The sequence below is a fragment of the Monodelphis domestica genome, chromosome 3 (genome assembly GCF_027887165.1).
Source record: "Monodelphis domestica isolate mMonDom1 chromosome 3, mMonDom1.pri, whole genome shotgun sequence".
Lineage (NCBI taxonomy): Eukaryota > Metazoa > Chordata > Mammalia > Didelphimorphia > Didelphidae > Monodelphis > Monodelphis domestica.
Window position 1 is genome coordinate 280,254,201 of NC_077229.1, and position 18,199 is coordinate 280,272,399.

Below are 18,199 nucleotides of genomic sequence, written 5' to 3' on the forward strand. Positions count from 1 at the left end.
TCTTTAGCTCTGTTCAGTGCCAGAAATGCAAAGTAGAGAGGAGAGTAGTGTCCTGAATAATCCAGTGTTGGAATTGTGCACGGTGAAATTGGTGGCAGGACATTTATAATACATGCATGTATACATACATGAATACACACATATATATATTCATTGATTTAAATCTAACTCCTCCACTTCAAAATTCCCATTAATCTTCTCTGCTGTAGTCCCTTCTCTCTTCACATGGCTTCTATGTTACTCTGTGACAACTAACATGCAAAAATATGTGTCTACCCACATATTACCATGATTTTTCCACTGTACTTCCAAGCTCCTGTGGCTTTTCCTCTTATGCATCTTTTTCAAAGAATATTTAATCATTTTTATCCCTTCAAAGAATCCTCTTCTCTATTTTGTTTGCTGTTTCCAGTCATTTGGAATACGTGCAACAAAACCTCTTACAGTGACAGGTTGGGGGACTAAATTTGCTCTCTCTGCAATATATCTAATTTTTACCTGCTTAGCAAGTGGGGACCCAAGTGTAATTCTGTCTCTAACATGGCAGGTGGCAGGCAGGGATGCATAAACTAATCATATGAGCTACAGATTGCTCTGTTCCAAAGGGGAAACATAGGGCCTTGCACATCATAGGTGTTCAATAAATACTCAGTGTGTTCATGAGCAAATGAATAAATATGGCAGGAAGGGGGCAAGTAAGAAGGGGGAAAAGAGAAAAAGAGAAAGAATTCAAAAAATAGAAGACCTAGAAGGAGACATGTGGTTTAAAATAAGTTGTTATAAACTATATCTTGGTTTATCTAGTAGGCATATTCATAAAAAAGTTGTGGATAATATAATAAATAATAATAATACATTAAATCCTTTTATATTTATTAGATCTTACTATTTAAAGAAAACCTATAATAAATGATGTAATTGTTAAAAGTTTAAAATAAATAATAATATCTCCTTAATAATTTCCAAAAGGAGTCATATCCTATTGAGTGCGATCTAATTTTTTTTTAAACCCTTACCTTCCGTCTTGGAGTCAATACTGCGTATTGGTTCCATGGTAGAAGAGTGGTAAGGGCTAGGCAATGGGGGTCAAGTGACTTGCCCAGGGTCACACGGCTGGGAAGTGGCTGAGGCCACATTTGAACCTAGGACCTCCCGTCTCTAGGCCTGGCTCTCAGTCCACTGAGCTACCCAGCTGCCCCCTAATTTCTTAACTGTCTTGTGGAACCAATCAGCATAGAACAGATAGAACAGAACAGCCTTATGTTAGGAAGTCTCTAAGTTCCAGAGTCTCCAAGACAGGTTGTTTTTCCATTTTATATCTTAGCTATAAACTTCAGGTCCTTCAGCACATTTCTCCCCTCTTCCACTCTGACCCATTGGCTTACTATTTTATACATCTTGTTCCCCACTTGAACCCCCCAAAACAGCTTCTTTCCTACTCCTATAGCTCATCCTATAGCTAAGGATTTGCCCCTAAGTGGGAGACTCCCATATCACATTTCTACTGCTAGCAGCAGAGCAATCAATGTAGTCTCTCCATTCAAAGTATCCCTTTTTGCACCAATGGCCAATCTTATGGGACCTGGAGAACATCAAGGTTTATTTCTGTAACCTGGGGCGGAAAATGTTATCCATTACAATTAAAATGTCACCCTTTGGGGCAAGGCAAGGCCAGGAGATGGCAAAAGTAAATGCTTTTCTGTGAACTCAAGACTCCGTCTTCCCTGAAAATTAGCTCCTAGAGTGAAAGAAAGAGAAATTCAGCTCACTTAGGTGTAGTTAGCTGCATCTTTATGGCACCTATTAGTTCCCCCATTCTGACAATCTATTGCATCCACTGAAACGGCAATCAATCTTGACTTCTCTCACATGCTAACCCATTGACTTTGAGGCTACGTCCTCACTTCACACCAGTCCAGGAGAATTCCAGTGAAACTGAATGGGTTTTATAACCATTACCTACAAAACAAACCTGGTAAGTAGAGCTGTATCTTTTTTTCTGTCATATAGGCAAACTGGACACTAAGCCAGCAATTGTTTCTATCAAGCGTACAGTTAATGTCAAGAGACAATAGAAGGTCCAGCAATACAGGCACCGACTTCTTGGTCCCTAGCCCATGTTACCCAGCCTGAGCAGCTAGGTAGCACAGTCAACAGAGGCAAAAAGAACTGAGTTCAAAATCTGACACAAATATTTACTAGTTGTATGACTTTGGGCAAAACACATAAAAGTTCTGAATCTCTGTTGTCTCATTTGAGTTCAGTATAAAAGAAGGGATAAAATTAATGACTGCCAAACCTCTGTCCCAGTCTAAATCTTGAACTTATGAACTAGACCTTGAGTTTTAGCCTTTTTTACCATCTGATACCCAGGATTGATGATGCAGGGGTGGGAAGGATTATATTCATCAAGTCAGTGATAAAAGATCTTTATTTAAACCAAAGATGTAGCCATATAACTGGGCTATAAATGAATAATGGGGAACTCAACTTTTGTATTTACTTCCTTCTGGGTATGAGTCTCATTCACTTTGGGGAGCCACCAGCTCTTTACTTCCCAACCAAAACATGAAGCACCCTTGAGCTTGACTTTCACTCCTAGAAATACCCCCATTACTTTCAGTGACTCTCCACAAAATGGTTTGTTTCTGTCAGTAAAAGGAAAGTAAACCAGAGAACCATTGTTACCATCATAAATTCTGTGTTTTATTAAGCACAACAGAAGCTATGGCCTTACATCATAATTTCTCATATGGCTATGACATATTCTAGTTCTGGGAACTTAAACTGAAGAAAATTTCATACACAATTACAAAAAATAATTATAATCACAATAATAATATTTATATAGAATTTATTATGTGATAGGCATTGTGCTAAGCATCTACAGTTATCTCACTTGAACCTCATAACAACTCTATTATTCTCACTTTACAGATGAGGAAGCCGAAGCAAAAGTGACTTGCTTAGGATTATGCAGCCTGTAAATGTTTGAAACCAGATTTAGACTCAGGTCTTCTGGACTCCAGGATTTTTACTCTAATGGGTACCTATCTACCTCCAAAACTCCAAAAAAACTTTAGAATATTTCCATATCTTTAAAGTTTATTAGAAATTTCTCTGATTGTTCCTAATGATCTTTATTTTATGTCAAAATCTCCATCTTTGCATCTTTTCCCTATTTCTTTTGATTCTGCCCTCTATTGGATTTAAAAACTTGGCAACTATCATGTCTAATCTAAGTCTTCCTTTCCCCAGGATAAGTATTTTATGTCCGTTTAACTGAATCACATTTCATAGTTTTCAGTCCTCTACCATCCTGGTTGCCATCATGTGTATGTGCTTTGATTTGTTAACATCCTGAGCAGAACTGGACACAATACATGCTCAAGAAAAAAAAAAAAAAACCTGGATTGGTTTGCCATTTCCTTCTCCATCTTATTCTACAGATGAGGAAACTGAGGCCAATAGGTTTAAGTGACTTCCCTAGTGTTGCACAGCTAGGAAGTGTCTGAAGTTAGATTTGAAATCAGGAAGATTAGTATTCCTGGCATCTGACCCAACGCTTCATCCACTGTACTAACTAGCTGCTCTCCATTTGTTGATATCCAGATCTATAGAAGCCATTTTTTATGAAGTTTGGCAACTTTCTTTTTGGAGTAAATTTCCCTTCTTACTTGATTAAAATTAAAATTTTAAAAAAAAAAGCTTTCTTTCTTCATCATTCCCTATTCTCCTGAAGATTTGCCCCTAATTAGAATTGCATATTCCGAGAGAAGACAATTTAGGTCATCATGATCAAAATCTGTATATAGCCTCATAATGAAATAATTAGATCCAATCAGATCCAGTCGAATGATTAAGATCAAAAAGAGGTTGTTAATAGTCTAATGTCAACAGTATAGGGAATCCCCAGTAGAGTACCACAGGGATCAGTTCTTTCCCCTGTGCTGTTTAATATTTTTAATGATTTGGATAAAGGCATATATAACATGTTTATCATGTTTTCAAAAGGCGCTAATTCAGAAAAAATAACTATATGACATTTAGTGACAGTCAGTATCCAAAAAGTTCTCAACAGTCTAAATAATTGGACTGAACCTAAATTTCGAACTTGGGGTTAAAAATTCAACTTGAAAAGTACACCATGGGGGAAGAATAGTGAAATAGCTGTAAAAGATGAGCCTGTTATACTTCAAAATATATTTACATAGAACCTAGATTTGGTAGATTAATAGGTATAAGACATTTTAAAGTACATATTATATGCCAAGAACTGTGCTGATTTTAGCGAAACAAATAAAAGAAAAAAAATAGTCTCTGCCCTCAGTGATCTTACCTTCTAATAGTAAAAGACATTATATTAAAGGAAGGTAAAAAGTCTTGGGTGGAGAGAGAAGAGGTCCCCACTTGGGGGAATGGTGGTTTATGGGAGAGTTAGAAGCACAGGCAGGAGAACAATGTAGCCTGCTTTGCTTGGGTCCATCCCACCAATTAGTGAAAAGAGTTGTCAAGGTGGAGGGATGGTCCAGCACAAGAAAGTAGCTGAATTATGGCAGCAAAGATTGTAGAAGCCACGATGGTAGTAGTGATTGGGCTCTGAAACTTCAAAACCCATTGAAGGGGACAAATTTAATGCCTCTCCATATACTCTCCCTTTAAGTATTGAAAGATACTTCTAAAAGAAAAGGGGACAGATTTATTCTCCTTCCATATACTCTCCCTTTAAGTGCTGAAAGATAGCTATCAAGTTCTCTTGTGTCTTTTTTTAAAAATCAATACTCATATAACATAAACTCAAGGCCCTTTGCCTACTGGCTGATGGAACTGAAACCTAGTTCTTAGTGGCAGAGCTGAGACTAGAACTCAGTTCTTAAAAGTGATTGCCCTATATTCTTTCCTCTAGACTGCAGGGAATAGGAAGAACTAATTGTTCGAGTCTGAACTATAATTGTATACCATTTCAGCTTACTAAGTAAAAAGGGCAGGAGGCCCACTGCCATCACAGAAAACAGAAAGTTCAGCTCTTTGTATTTCTGCATGTTCTTTATTCTATTTTTAGAATGGGCTCCTGTTTCTGATTTGACAAGCCATCTGCCTTGTTAGCTTTACTTCCTTTCTCTAAATTATTTTTTTCTTTGAAAATAAACTCAAATGAGGCAGCCAAAGTTGGGGCCAAAGGAAAAAAAATGAAGAAAAACCACAAACAAATGCTTTGTAAGCTGTAACATCCATCTCTGGTGTTTTTAATTTGTCAATTTATTTTTTCTTATTTGAAAGCCAGATGAGCACAGATGAATGGGGGATTCTATGCTACATTCTACATTTGAATATGATGATTATCAATTATTTTTCAAAAAATTCTAATTATAGGATGGGATGACATCCTTGAAAAGCCTGAGGGAAATATGTCATAAGCATGAAAAACAAAGTTCTCTTTCTGATTTAGCTAAACAAGAATATATCACAAGCCCTACTTAAACAATCAAAGGTTTTGAAACAAAATTATTAGACAGTAGAGACAGTTTCCAAAAAATGAAGATGATGAGTAGGAGAATATGTCTACCTCAAATTCACTAATGGAAATCAAAGTAAAAAAAAGAACATAAAATTTTGTGTATGGATCTGCAATGCACATAGCAAACATCCCAAGTTAATTCCTGAGTGAAAATAGAGGCAAAGGTGCTATTATTAATAATTTCATGTCAGTGTAATTGTTCTCCAAAGCAAAATCTTGAGAACGAACATCCTTAATGGCATTCTTGTTTTGCTTTTTATAATCTTAAATAGACCAAAACTGCTAAGTCAAGCACAAGGAAAATCCTTAGCTTGGTTTCCAAGTGGATTTTCTGACTCTTTCTTTTCCCAAGCCAAGGGACTGGGAACACAAGAGTCATGACCTTCTACTCTTAATTAGGACTGTTATTCAACATTAATGCTTCAGAGCTTTGGCCTCTATTGTGGTCATCGCTGGCTATTTCTTTCTGCATATGATAGCTATGGGGTTCTCTTTCTGGTTACTAAGCTGAAATGGAACATGCTACTGTTGTAGGCTGCCTCAACATGCTGCCCTATAAATCCTTCACATGGGATGCAATTAAAAAAAAAAACCCAAAAAACAAAAAATGGCTTATCCAGGAGAGAGCAAGGACTTCTGTAGCTGCTGGATTCAATCAGCATGTCCTAATGTGGAATAAGCATAGTGTGAGGTAAGAATGCAAACAATCCCTTTTAATTGTACTAAATGACATCTTAAGGACCTGCTTTGCCACACTCTTAAAGGCCAGGAGCCCCTTTTTAAAAATTAACAGAAACCTAGTGGGGCATGGAATCACCATTTAGTTCAGTAAATGCACCCCCTCCCCTCGGTTGTGTAGGTGTAATTAGATCCTGAAAAATAATTACTTGTCCTCAGCAGTAGCAGTTTTTTGCTTGCATCCTCTTGTGATCTATGAACAAATTACTTTATTAGGAAATCATTAGAGCATAATTTGTTTCTGTATGCTGCAGACATCAATATTCCTTTCTCATAATGAAACTACACCTTTGGATAATGTATTATTATTGAAAATAATATACCCCCAAGTATTGATTTGAAAGTGCCATTAACCTTAACCTCTCTGCCATTCTTGATGATTGGGAGGTCAAGTGGGGCTTATGGCATCTTAACACTCTATTTATCCAATAATAACTTTTCAAGGCCACAGAGGTTGAATAACTTGTCCAAGATCACATAGCTAGTCCTGACCCTGAATCCAGGAAACTTTTTCCTGAATCATGTTGTTTGTACCATAAACAGGGTCTCATGTCCTGATGATATGAAACCAAAGTGGACAAGACCAGATCACAAGAGAAAAGTAACCATTGGGCTATTTGGTATTTTATTGTATTCTAATTACAAAGCCCTGTCCTTACAAGAACCTTGAGGTGTGTGACATGGAAATCACTTTAAAAGACTGATATATATTAATTTAAGGTCACCAAGGAATTCAGCTATGTAATTCCTAAATGAAAACTTAAGTCAGCAGTCAACCTTTTATGGAGTTTTTAATTACAAACAGGAGGAAGAAAGGTATTAGAGAGAGAGGGAGAGAGAGAGAGAGAGAGAGAGAGAGAGAGAGAGAGAGAGAGAGAGAGAGAGAGAGAGAGAGAGAGAGAGAGAAAGGGGAGAGAAGGGAATAGGGCTTAAATACCCCCTCTGCTTAGGCTGGGCCAAAGGCCCAAGCCCTTAGATAGCTGAGGCAAAGAAAAGAGATCAGTCCCTATCACTCACGTGACCAAAATGGAGAAACAGTCTCAGGGGCCTCCACCTCCAGCCTCCTTCAGAGCAAGCCCTCCTCTCAGAGCAAAACCTCCCAGAGCAAAACCTCCTCAGTCCTCCTTCAGAGCAACCTCTCTCCTCCTTCAGAGCCAGCCTTTTCTCCTGGTCCTCCAACAGAGCCACCTCCTCTCCTGGTCCTCCAACAGAGCCACCTCTTCAGTCCTCAGACCCCCTTATCTTTAAGGAAACAATCTCTAGTTCCCTCCCCTCAGTTCTCACATCTACCAATCACTGTCGATGTCTCCCCTGTGCCAATGGTGGCTCTAGCTTAACCCAGGACCGCCCAGAGGTCTGACCACTTTGCACATGTCTGTTGAAGGTCATATTCTCAAATAATTAAATCTTGATCTTTGCTGCAGCCCTTCCTAAATCCTTTTACTCTGAGTAGGGTGGAGATTGTAAGTTCCAAGACCTGGTTCTGTCATTCCAAGTATCTCTATTATATCAATTCTAAAATCAATCATGACTCAAAGAACTTCCTGTTCTATGCTTAAACATAGGTCAAAGCCCTTTCCATTGTTTAGCAAAAGGTTTCTGTCCTAAAGTAGTCTTAAGTAGGGAGGAGAAGGATCCTCCCATGCCAAGGAGTTTCACATTCCAATAGAGTTCTTACTATCAGCAGGAAATTTTTTCCAGTATGAGATTTCCCAATGGGGAAATTTCCAACATTCATAAGTCTATGAAATTTTAAGGTTTACAGGTGGAAGTGCTGCAAGTATTATTATTCCCACTTTATAGAAGAGGAAGCCAAGATCTGGAGAGGTAAAGTCCAGCATCACCCAAATAAGAAACAGAGCCAGGGTTTGAACATGGATTTTTCATGAATCTAAACCCAAGAGATTGTGTAATATTCTACACTGCCTCACCACACTACTTATGTGAGTGTGCCTTCTAAACAGAGTAACTTGAGATTAGCTTTGAGATGTGTTTTTTCATCTAAATTCTTAGAGGGCACATGAACCCTATGGAATTTTCTTGTTTGGGGACTTTGGGTCCCAATGAACATGAAGAAGGACAAATTAAATCATTTTTTTCAGAAAAACAATGAAACTACAAACATAATATTTAGAAGATAAGGGGGTTGAGTGAGAATCAAGCCTGGCCCAGAGCAGGATGTTATTGGAGCCCTTGAAAAATATGGTAGTGGTTGTTATTGTTGTTGTTCAGTTGTTTCATTAGGATGCAACATTCGTGACAGCTTTTGGGATTTTCTTGACAAAGATACTAGAAAGGTTTGCCATTCCCTTCTCCAGCTCATTGTACAGATAAAGAAACAGGCTAATTGGGATAAATTATTTTCCCAGGGTTTCTCAGCTACTAAATGTCTAAGGCTGGCTTTGATCTTATGTCTCCTTGACCCTAGACCCAGCACTCTACCTACCGAGCCATCTAGCTGCCCTATGATATAATAGTGAAAATGCTACACATAGCATCAGAGAATTAAAATTAGGATCCCTACTATTCAGCTGGCTAAATTGTGTGACCTTGGGGAAGGACACTTAACCTTTCTGCTCCTCAGTTAGCTCATCTGTAAAATGAGATGGTTGGACTCAGTGACCTCTAAGGTTCCTTCCAGCTCCAGATCTATAATCCATTAGCTAAACTTTCATTCCAAATCCTAGACGTGTTACCAAAGGACACTGAAATCAAGGTACCTTAACTTTGCCTTCCTGGATCAAAAACTACTTTATTCATGTGTCATTTTCTAGGTAATTTGTTTTATTTATCATGTAGGGAAAGCATAAAATTCAGAAACATCAGTATAAGTGCTCAGTCTGTGCCTTATTCAAGGGATTCTATTACTGTTCTTCATCTCATTTCAGAAATGTTCAAGAATATGAAGAAAAAGATGGTTACAATTTGTGTTTGGAAGAAGTAGAAAACGGATGGTATGAAGTTAAGTTGAAGTGTTTTTTTTTCTTTTGAATGCTCTTTTTTGAAGGCATTGATTTGTTTAAAGCTTTAAAAAATTCTGCCCATGAATGTTTCTTTATAGGCCAAGATCAATCACTACAGTATAAGGTACCATATCTATTTTTTTTTAATGACTGACATACACTATTTCCAAGAGCACATGAAACTTGAGATTATATATCAGGCAATTAAAATATCTAATCAATACTTGGTAGGGAGCATTTGGGTGAGAATGAAAAGAGAAAAAAAGAGATATGATATCACATTGAGAGTATACCACAAGCTGTTAAGCTATCTAGATGAATTGAATGGCAAATTTCTGATGTAGATCTCAAAGACCTCACAAAGTTGGGGAAAGTAGTTGTGATGGCGGGGGTCGGGTGGGAGCATATGAGGTCTCCCTGCTAAAATTAGATACCTAATAAATATTAACTTGCTTCTCAGGCTTCTTTTAATCCCCACCAAAAATATCAACTTTTACAGGAAACCTTTTCCAAACTCTCTTAATTCTAGGGCCTTCCCATTGTTAATTATTTCCCATTTATCATATATATAATTTGACTTCCATTTATTTATTTGGATATTCTTTCCCCTATTAGATTGTAAACTCTTTGAGGAGAGGTACTATTTTTTCCTTTTGTTTATATATCTGTAGCACCTAACACTGTGCCTGGCATAGATTAGGCTCTTAATAAATTTTTATTGATTGGTTAATTGACTTCATCAGTCAAAAATTGGAAGAAGTGGTCATAGAAACAATGATTTTGACCAGTTGAGAGGGACTGGTTGGTTAAGTGAAGATGATGGGAACGCTGGGAGTCAGGGACCATTTTATAGTTTGTGATAGATTAAGACTGATACACAAGATACCACACATGACAAAAAATGCATTAGTGTTCAGAGAGAAGCTGGGATTGTTATAGATTTAGAGCTAGCAGGGAACTCAAAAGGTCATATAATTCAACCTCTTCACTTTATAGATGAAGAAAATAGGCCTAGAGAGGTTCAATGACCAACCCCAAATCACAAGGCTAGTAAATGTCAGAGCCAAGATTTGAGTCAAGGTCTCCTGACTCTTGTTCCAGCAAATTTCCACTGTACTCTTTCTACCATAAGCAGAATCTCATGGCCTGCGACTATAAAAAATAGAGACAGGATTGGTGGATCACAGGAAAAGATTCTGATAACACAATTGAAAATTGCTGTGATATGGGGAAAAAGAGGCAGCAGTATTTTTACAAATCAATCAGCTCCTTTGCGAATTTACTAATAAATTCTGTTTTCATAGGAAAATGTAAGTGAGGACAGTTCACTGGGAATGAAGACAACATAGTGGCACAGTTCCTTAAGAATTATGTCCTAAAACCTAAAGCCCCTCAGAGCAAGGCTTGGGATCTCCCAACCCATCAATAACACCTCTATAAGTACTCCCATCTCAGACTCCCTTCTGAGCCCAAGAGCCCTTCAAGGAATCAGCACCTGCTAAGCACTGAGACACACGGAAACTACAAGGCATCAAAGAATCTGGAACCAAGAGAGAACTGGGGAATGGCCCCTACAGAGATTTAAAACAGGAGTCCCAGTCCCCGGACTGACTGAAGTTGGCTGTAGGTCTAAAGATCTGCTGGACTGGGCAGTAAGTAAGATTTATTTCATCTCTCACTCTGACAGAAGATGGGAATGGATGAAGAGAATGGTAGACTTTCTCTCCTTGATTTGCAGTTCCTTCAAGCTTCCATTTCCTTGCATTTGCTTGCCAATCTCTCTGATGTTGTAATCTCTTTCTCACACTAGGTCTCCACTTAGTCTACCTGTTGACAGATATCTCAGGTAACATACAGTAACCCCCATCACAATTTCTAATTCCCTGGAGCCTCTCCAGTCCACAATTTATATTGTCTCCAAAAATAGTTCCCCAGAGAATTATAGAGTGTGGAAGATGACTGTGGAGTTTCAATATCCTGCCAAAGTTTATACACACACACACACACACACACACACATTCCTGGAGTAATAAAACCTCTGACTCCTTCAGAAAAATCTGGACAAGTTTCAGGCTCCAGTGTAGTGCACCTCAAAAGGTACTGGAGATAATGGAGAATACATTTTTGGATTCACATTTCTAACTTCATCTCCTTCACCCCACCTCCAAATGCAGAAACAAATATACTTTTGTTTCCCATTCAACTTATACATTTTTCCCTAAACTGAGATGCTTTATAAATGCTGAAGTCCACAAAAGAATCTTTCTTCCTCCCACCCCCAAGCTATTATGGGAACAAATAAAAGATGGAGGAATAGTTAATATTACAATTTGGAAAGTACAGGAAGATGAGAACAGATAATGGAGAGAAGACAAAACCTCACCAAAGTTCATATGAAAATGACCTGTGTAAACCTCAAAATTTCTTAGACTTATAAATGTTGGAAATTTCACCATTGGGAAATTTCATACTTGAAAAATTTCCTATTGATAGTGGGTCTTGACTATTGGAATGTGAATCCCATTGGCATGGGAGGTTCCTTCTCCTTCCCTTCTTAAGATTATTTTAGGACAGAAACCCTTTGCTGAACAATGGAAAGGACTTTGACCTATGCTTAAGCATAGAACAGGAATTTCTTTGAGTCATGATTGATTTTAGAATTGATACAATGGAGATACTTGGAATCAATCTCCACCCTATTCAGTCCTAACAGGATTGAGTAAGGGCTGCAGCCTAGATCAAAATTTAATTATTCCAATCTCTACCCTACTCAGGTTAACAGGATTTAGAAAGGGCTGTAGCAAAGGAGCAAAGATTTAATCATTTGAAAATATGACCTTCAACAGACATGTGCAAAGCCTCTGGGCGGTCCTGGGTTAAGCTAGAGCCTCCATTGGCACAGGGAAATTGATGGACAGTGATTGGTAGATGTGAGAACTGAGGGGAGGCAACTTGGATGGTTTCCTTAAAGATCAGGGGTGTCTGAAGACTTGGGGTGGTGGAGGAGTTGGCCGGAGTGGTTGCGGTGTGCTCTGAGAAGCTTGCTCTGAAGGAAGCTGAAGGTGGGGGCCTCTGAGACTGTTTCTCCATTTTGGTCACGTGAGTAATAGGGACTGATCTCTTTTCTTTGCCCCAGCTATCTAAGGGCTTGGGCCTTTTGGCCCAGCCTAAACAGAAGGGGTATTTAAGCCCTATTCCCTTCTCTCCCTTTTTCTCTCTCTCTATCTCTAATTCCTTTCTTACTCCTATTGTAATTAAACTCCATAAAAGATTTACTGCTGATTTGAGTTTTCAATTAGGAATTACATAGCTGAATTCCTTGGTGACCTTAAATTAATATATATCAGTCTTTTAAAGTGATTCCCTTGTAACACCTGTGAGTTCGATATAAGTCAACAACATGCCAAGGCAATGGAGGAAAAGATACTGTTTTCTTCTGTGTTCATAGAAATACAATGTTCCAAATGAGAGCAGTTATGTTCCTGCTTGTTTCTGCTTCAATCAGGCCACACCTAGAATCTTGTGATCATTTCTAGACACTACCTTTGAGAAAAGACATTAATGCAGTGGAGGGCATTCCTGAGGACGATAAGTGAACTATCCTCAAATATTTGAAGGGTTGCCATAGAAAAAAATAGGACTTATTTTTCTTTGTCACAAAGGTCAAAACAAGGAACAGTGGACAAAGGCTATAAAGAGAGATTTGGGCTCACAATTAATTCAAACTTCCTGAACAATTAGAATTGAGCTAACAATTAGAGGAAACAGAACTGCCTAAGAAGGTGGTGATCTCCTTGTCTCTAGAAGTTTCAAGATGAGACTACTGGTGAATGTGTTGTCAAAGAATTTCTGATTTATGGCAATAGGTACGTGTTCCCAGTGAAAATCAGAAGCTTTATGTCAAAAGATATCAATTTAGTAAAGTGTGGGAGGAACTTGGACTTTGAGATTACCAGAAAGACAAAATAATCAAGACAGGTTTCTGAAAACATGAGGGAATCAAGTCTGGGTCAAAATCTGGGTGGCAACAAGTCCTTGGGAGAAATTCCAAAAATCTTTCTATGGCTTACTCCTTGAATATCCTGCCATGTGGAGTCTACTTTTAACTATGCCCTGCCTATGTAGGGTCATACTCCTTAATATGCCCTGAAACAATTCAATTCAACAATTCAATTAAGCCCTGACATTATGCAAGACCCTAGGCTAGGAAGTATAGTTACAAAGATGTAAAACATAATTCTCTTCCCTCAATGAAATGGCTGAATAAAGGCTCTTAGGGGTGGAAAAGCACCTCATGGGTCATATAAGTCTATTTCCAGAAATGAAAAATTATCCCTATATAATATATCTGACAAGAAGCCAGGCTTTGTTGAAAGACTTCAACTCTTTAAACAGCCAATTGAGTTGGCCCTTATACATTTGCATATATCTAATAGCAAAAGAGTGCTTTATTTTCTTATATATCAATTTTAGATTTGCTTCCATGTTAGTTTAGGACTAGCATTCAAATAAGCCAAAGTACCTGGCCAAAGGAGAAATCACCTGATATCTTATAGCACTTTCTATAAATGTGGAAAGAGTCACATCACTGAGAATCAGCATTAAAGTCTATTGCATGAACTATAATGACCAAACTGACTATCTTCCCTCATGTCCAGCTTTTTTTTAAAATTTAGAATATTTTTCCATGGTTACATGATTTGTGATTTTCCCCTCTCCTCTTCCTTTCCCCCTCCCAGAGCTGACAAGAAATTCTTCAGGGTTATACATGTATCTTTGCTCAAAACCTATTTCCATGTTATTCATATTTGCAGTAGAGTGATCTTTTAACTTTAAAACCCTAATCATATCCCTTTTGAATCACATGATTGATCATATGTTTTTCTTCTGTGTTTCTGCTCCCACAGTTCTTTCTCTGGATGTGGATAGTGTTCTTTCTCATAAGTTCCTCTGGATTGTCTTGGGTGATTGCATTGCTGCTAGTAGAGAAGTCCATTATATTCAATTGTACCATAGTGTATCAGTCTCTGTGTACAGTGTTCTCCTGGTTCTGCTCATTTCACTCTACATCAATTCCTGGAGGTCTTTCCAGTTCTTATGGAATTCCTCCAGTTAATTATTCTTTTTAGCACAATAGTATTCCATCACTATCAGATACCACAATTTGTTCAGTCATCCCCCAATCAATGAACACCCCCCCACATTTTCCAATTTTTTGCTACCACAAAGAGTGTGGCTATAAATATTTTTGTACAAGTCTTTTTCTTTATGATCTCTTTGGAGTACAAAACCAGAATAGTATGGCTGGGTCAAAGGGTAGGCATTCATTTAAAGCCCTTTGCGCACTAATTCACAACTCTACCAGCAGTGCCTTAGTGTCCTAATTTTGCCACATCCCCTCCAACATTTTCTCATGTCCATCTTATCAATTCAAAAGCCTGAATCATATGACCCTCATTCAGAGTTTAATTTCATTTCCTTATGTAAATGAGTTCCTAGACAAGCAAAACAGGAGAAATGCCTAGAAATGGTATATTTTGATTTTAGTAAGACATTAGAAAAGTTTTTCCATAATAACAAAATGGAGAAACAAGGATGGATAGTATTATGAGATAAGGATATATTCCTAGCTAGTTAAACAATATTATTCAAACAGTGGTGTCCAAGTAAGTTGCATAACATACTAAAAGACCTTTACCCTTATACTAATTAACATTTTTATTAATAACTAATACTAAGATATACCTAAACTTCATCAAATTTGCAAATAATATCAAGCTATTGATTTCCTATCTATCTCTTAAAGCCTAATATAAATGGTACCTCTTTTCCTAATCTTCCTTTTGTTGATGACATTTCCCCTTCAGATGTCACAGTGTGAAATAGGAGAAAAAAAATGATGGACTTGAGATTTAGATTTGAACATTACACTTAATATTTACTACCCGTGTGACTGTGATCAAGTTACCTAGTCTCACTAAGCCTCTGTTTTCTCATCTGCAAAATGAGTATTAGCAATAATTCCTATACCATCTATCTCACAGGAATGTTATAAGGATTAAGTTACAGGATATGTGCATATCACATCCACAGGCATTAGAATTATCTATTTGTTTCTTTTCTCCTAGGCATATATGCATGAATGATGAACAATTAAATAAGTTTTGTATTTTCTTCAGGATCTGTCACAATTCTTGGCAAAATAGTAGTTGCTAAGTAAATTCTTATCATTTAAATGGATGGATACCTGAATAGATGAGTAATATATTATATAACATAATTGAGATTCAAAAAGAGCTAGAATGCTGAACCAAAACATTTAAGGGTATTAAAATATTACAGTTGTATTTAAAATAAAATCAACAGCACAGAATTAAGAGAAAGGAAGATAGTTAAATATAGTTTGCTTCAAAATAATAAATAAATAACAAAAATAGCTGGAAATTTTACATCTTGTTTCTTGCAAATTAAGTATGAACCAGTATGAATCTATTTGGCAAAAATAAAAATTATATGGGTTTTTGGTGATGAAAGGAATATTTCAACCTGTGATTTGTTGGGAGGTGGGAAGTACGAGGCAACTCCTTTAAAGCTTGGCATTTTATGGAGTTGGTGAATTCAAGGCTGAGAATATTGATAGACTTGTAGTGTGTCCAAAAGAGGGTAGTCAAGAGGAAGAAGATTCTAGAAATTATATCATATGAGAAATAGTAGGAGAACTAGAAATATTTACACTGAAGATAAGACTTAGGGTAGACATGACAGCTGTCTTCGAATATCCAAAAAGCTGTCATGTAGAAAAAATATTATATTTATGATCTCTAGTTCCAGAAAGCAAAATTAAGTTGTAAGTCACAAGGAATTAGATTTCAACTCAATATAACAATGGATATTAGAAACTATTAAAAATAGAATATACCTTTTTGTGACCTAATGAAACTTGAGTCATTAATGTATTTAAAACACAGGTCATCAGCTCCATTGTTTATTCAGGCACCTATGATGTTATTGATGGGTATTAATTCAGAGAACAAAATGTCTGATTTGCAGGACAAAAATGAACATGCAGTTGTTGGGTCCAGTAACCATTGTACTTTTGCTCCTATTGGGAACATAAGTAGGAAAATAGAATTTCTCAAGCTCAAGAACAAAAAAAGTGAACAAGATAATAATCAGTGAGTTATGAAAGAAGGAATGATCATAGAATCATAAAAATCCAAGTCTGGAAGACATTTCCAATCCATAGAGAGGCGGTATCTTCATTCATAACATACCTTGAAAGTGATCAGTCTGTACCTGAGTACTTATGTGGATGGAAAGCCACAGCTCTCTAGATAGCTCATTCTGCTGTTTGTTGGGAGATTTTTAGTTGAAATCAAGCATAATCTGGCTTTAATTTAATTCCCACCCTTTTTTCCTGGGTTTAACCCTTGGACCCAACACAAAACAAATCTGCTCCCTAATCATTCCTCTACAGAACAGCCCTTCAAATAATTTGTGAAAGTGGGCAAGGTTTTATTTTTCCCCTTAGTTTCTTCATTTATAAAATGGGAGTAATAAAAATATTTAACTTACCTCCCTCATGTAATTGTTATGAGTTTCCAGTGAAATAATGGAAACAGCATGGTACAGTAGGAAAGAATCTTGAAGGTGAGGATTTGAGTTCAAATTCTACATGTGATATTTGCCTCTTTGATTTGGGCGAGCACCCAAAGGAAATATAAAATAATTTAGAACACTCAAGTTCAGAGGCACTTTAGACAGAATCTGAGGCCTTTGGGCTATAACTGAAACTAATTTTTTTACATGGGCTGCTTCATTGATGTAGGGAACTATCAGCAAAGAAATTTTTTACTGTACAGCTGACTACTGGTTCTGCATATCTTAGAGAGTTTCCTGGGTACACTGAGAGGGCAAGAAGTTTCCCCAGAATTAAACATCTAGAATTTGTCAGACCCCAAGTCAGTTCTCTATCCACCATGCCAAGAGATGCCTTTGACTCATAATTCAAAATATCACCTATTCTTTTTTTAAAATGTGATGGTTTTAATTTTTAAATGGACTTCTCTCTGGAGTGATAAATTAGGAGTCACTCTTATTTAAAAAGAGAAAATTGAATTGAGTTGTTTCAAAATAAATAGGATAAAATGAAGATCAAGAGGTGTTTTTAGTGTTAGTTGTTCTGAATCAGCAGCATTGATGGGAATGAGAGAAACTTGGATGGATAAACAGAGCTAAGAGAGGGAGGGGAGTCATATGAGAAGAGCAGTGAAAAGGAAACAAGAAGAAAATTAACTCCGATAAAAATGCAATAAACAAGACCCAAAAAATAACAACAGGGTACCAGAGGAGAGCTTATGCCTGTTTTATGCATTTCAGATGGCTAATTTTCTGTAAAAGTCCTAACAAATAGAAACCAAAATACCTCCTCAAAGGTATCAAACTCCCTAAAGAAAGACTAAGTCAAAGCAGAAAAGTGCAATGCCCTCTCACCCTTGGCAGGGTTTTGGTGAGCTTTTTAGCATAAAATTAAATCCCATTGATGCTAATCGGAGTTGTATGTGCCTTTGGAGAGGGAAATAACCTAATTATGAAAACTGAATAACTAAATTCTCATGAATCATATTGGAAATGGATCCCTGAGAGTCATATCCATGACTAAACTCCATGAAACCACCCAGAGTCAGTGTATACTGACTTTGGATTAGGTTGGCAGTCGGAAAAATGAGCAATCTCTTTAAAAAGGGGCTAAATGAGTCCTGGGAGCTATCCAGGGAGGAGATGGGCATCAGAGGATCCTATGGCTGACTGCTTCACTTTGTAAACTTCTGGCAATAAGGAAGACATTTCTATATTACTAACATCCTTCACTGTATGCTCAAGTTAGGAATTATTTCTTATTTCATCTGAAATGCAAAAGGGAAAAAGCATACCAATTATAGGTTCAGCATGGTACTTCTATGTTGATGTGGAAATGAAT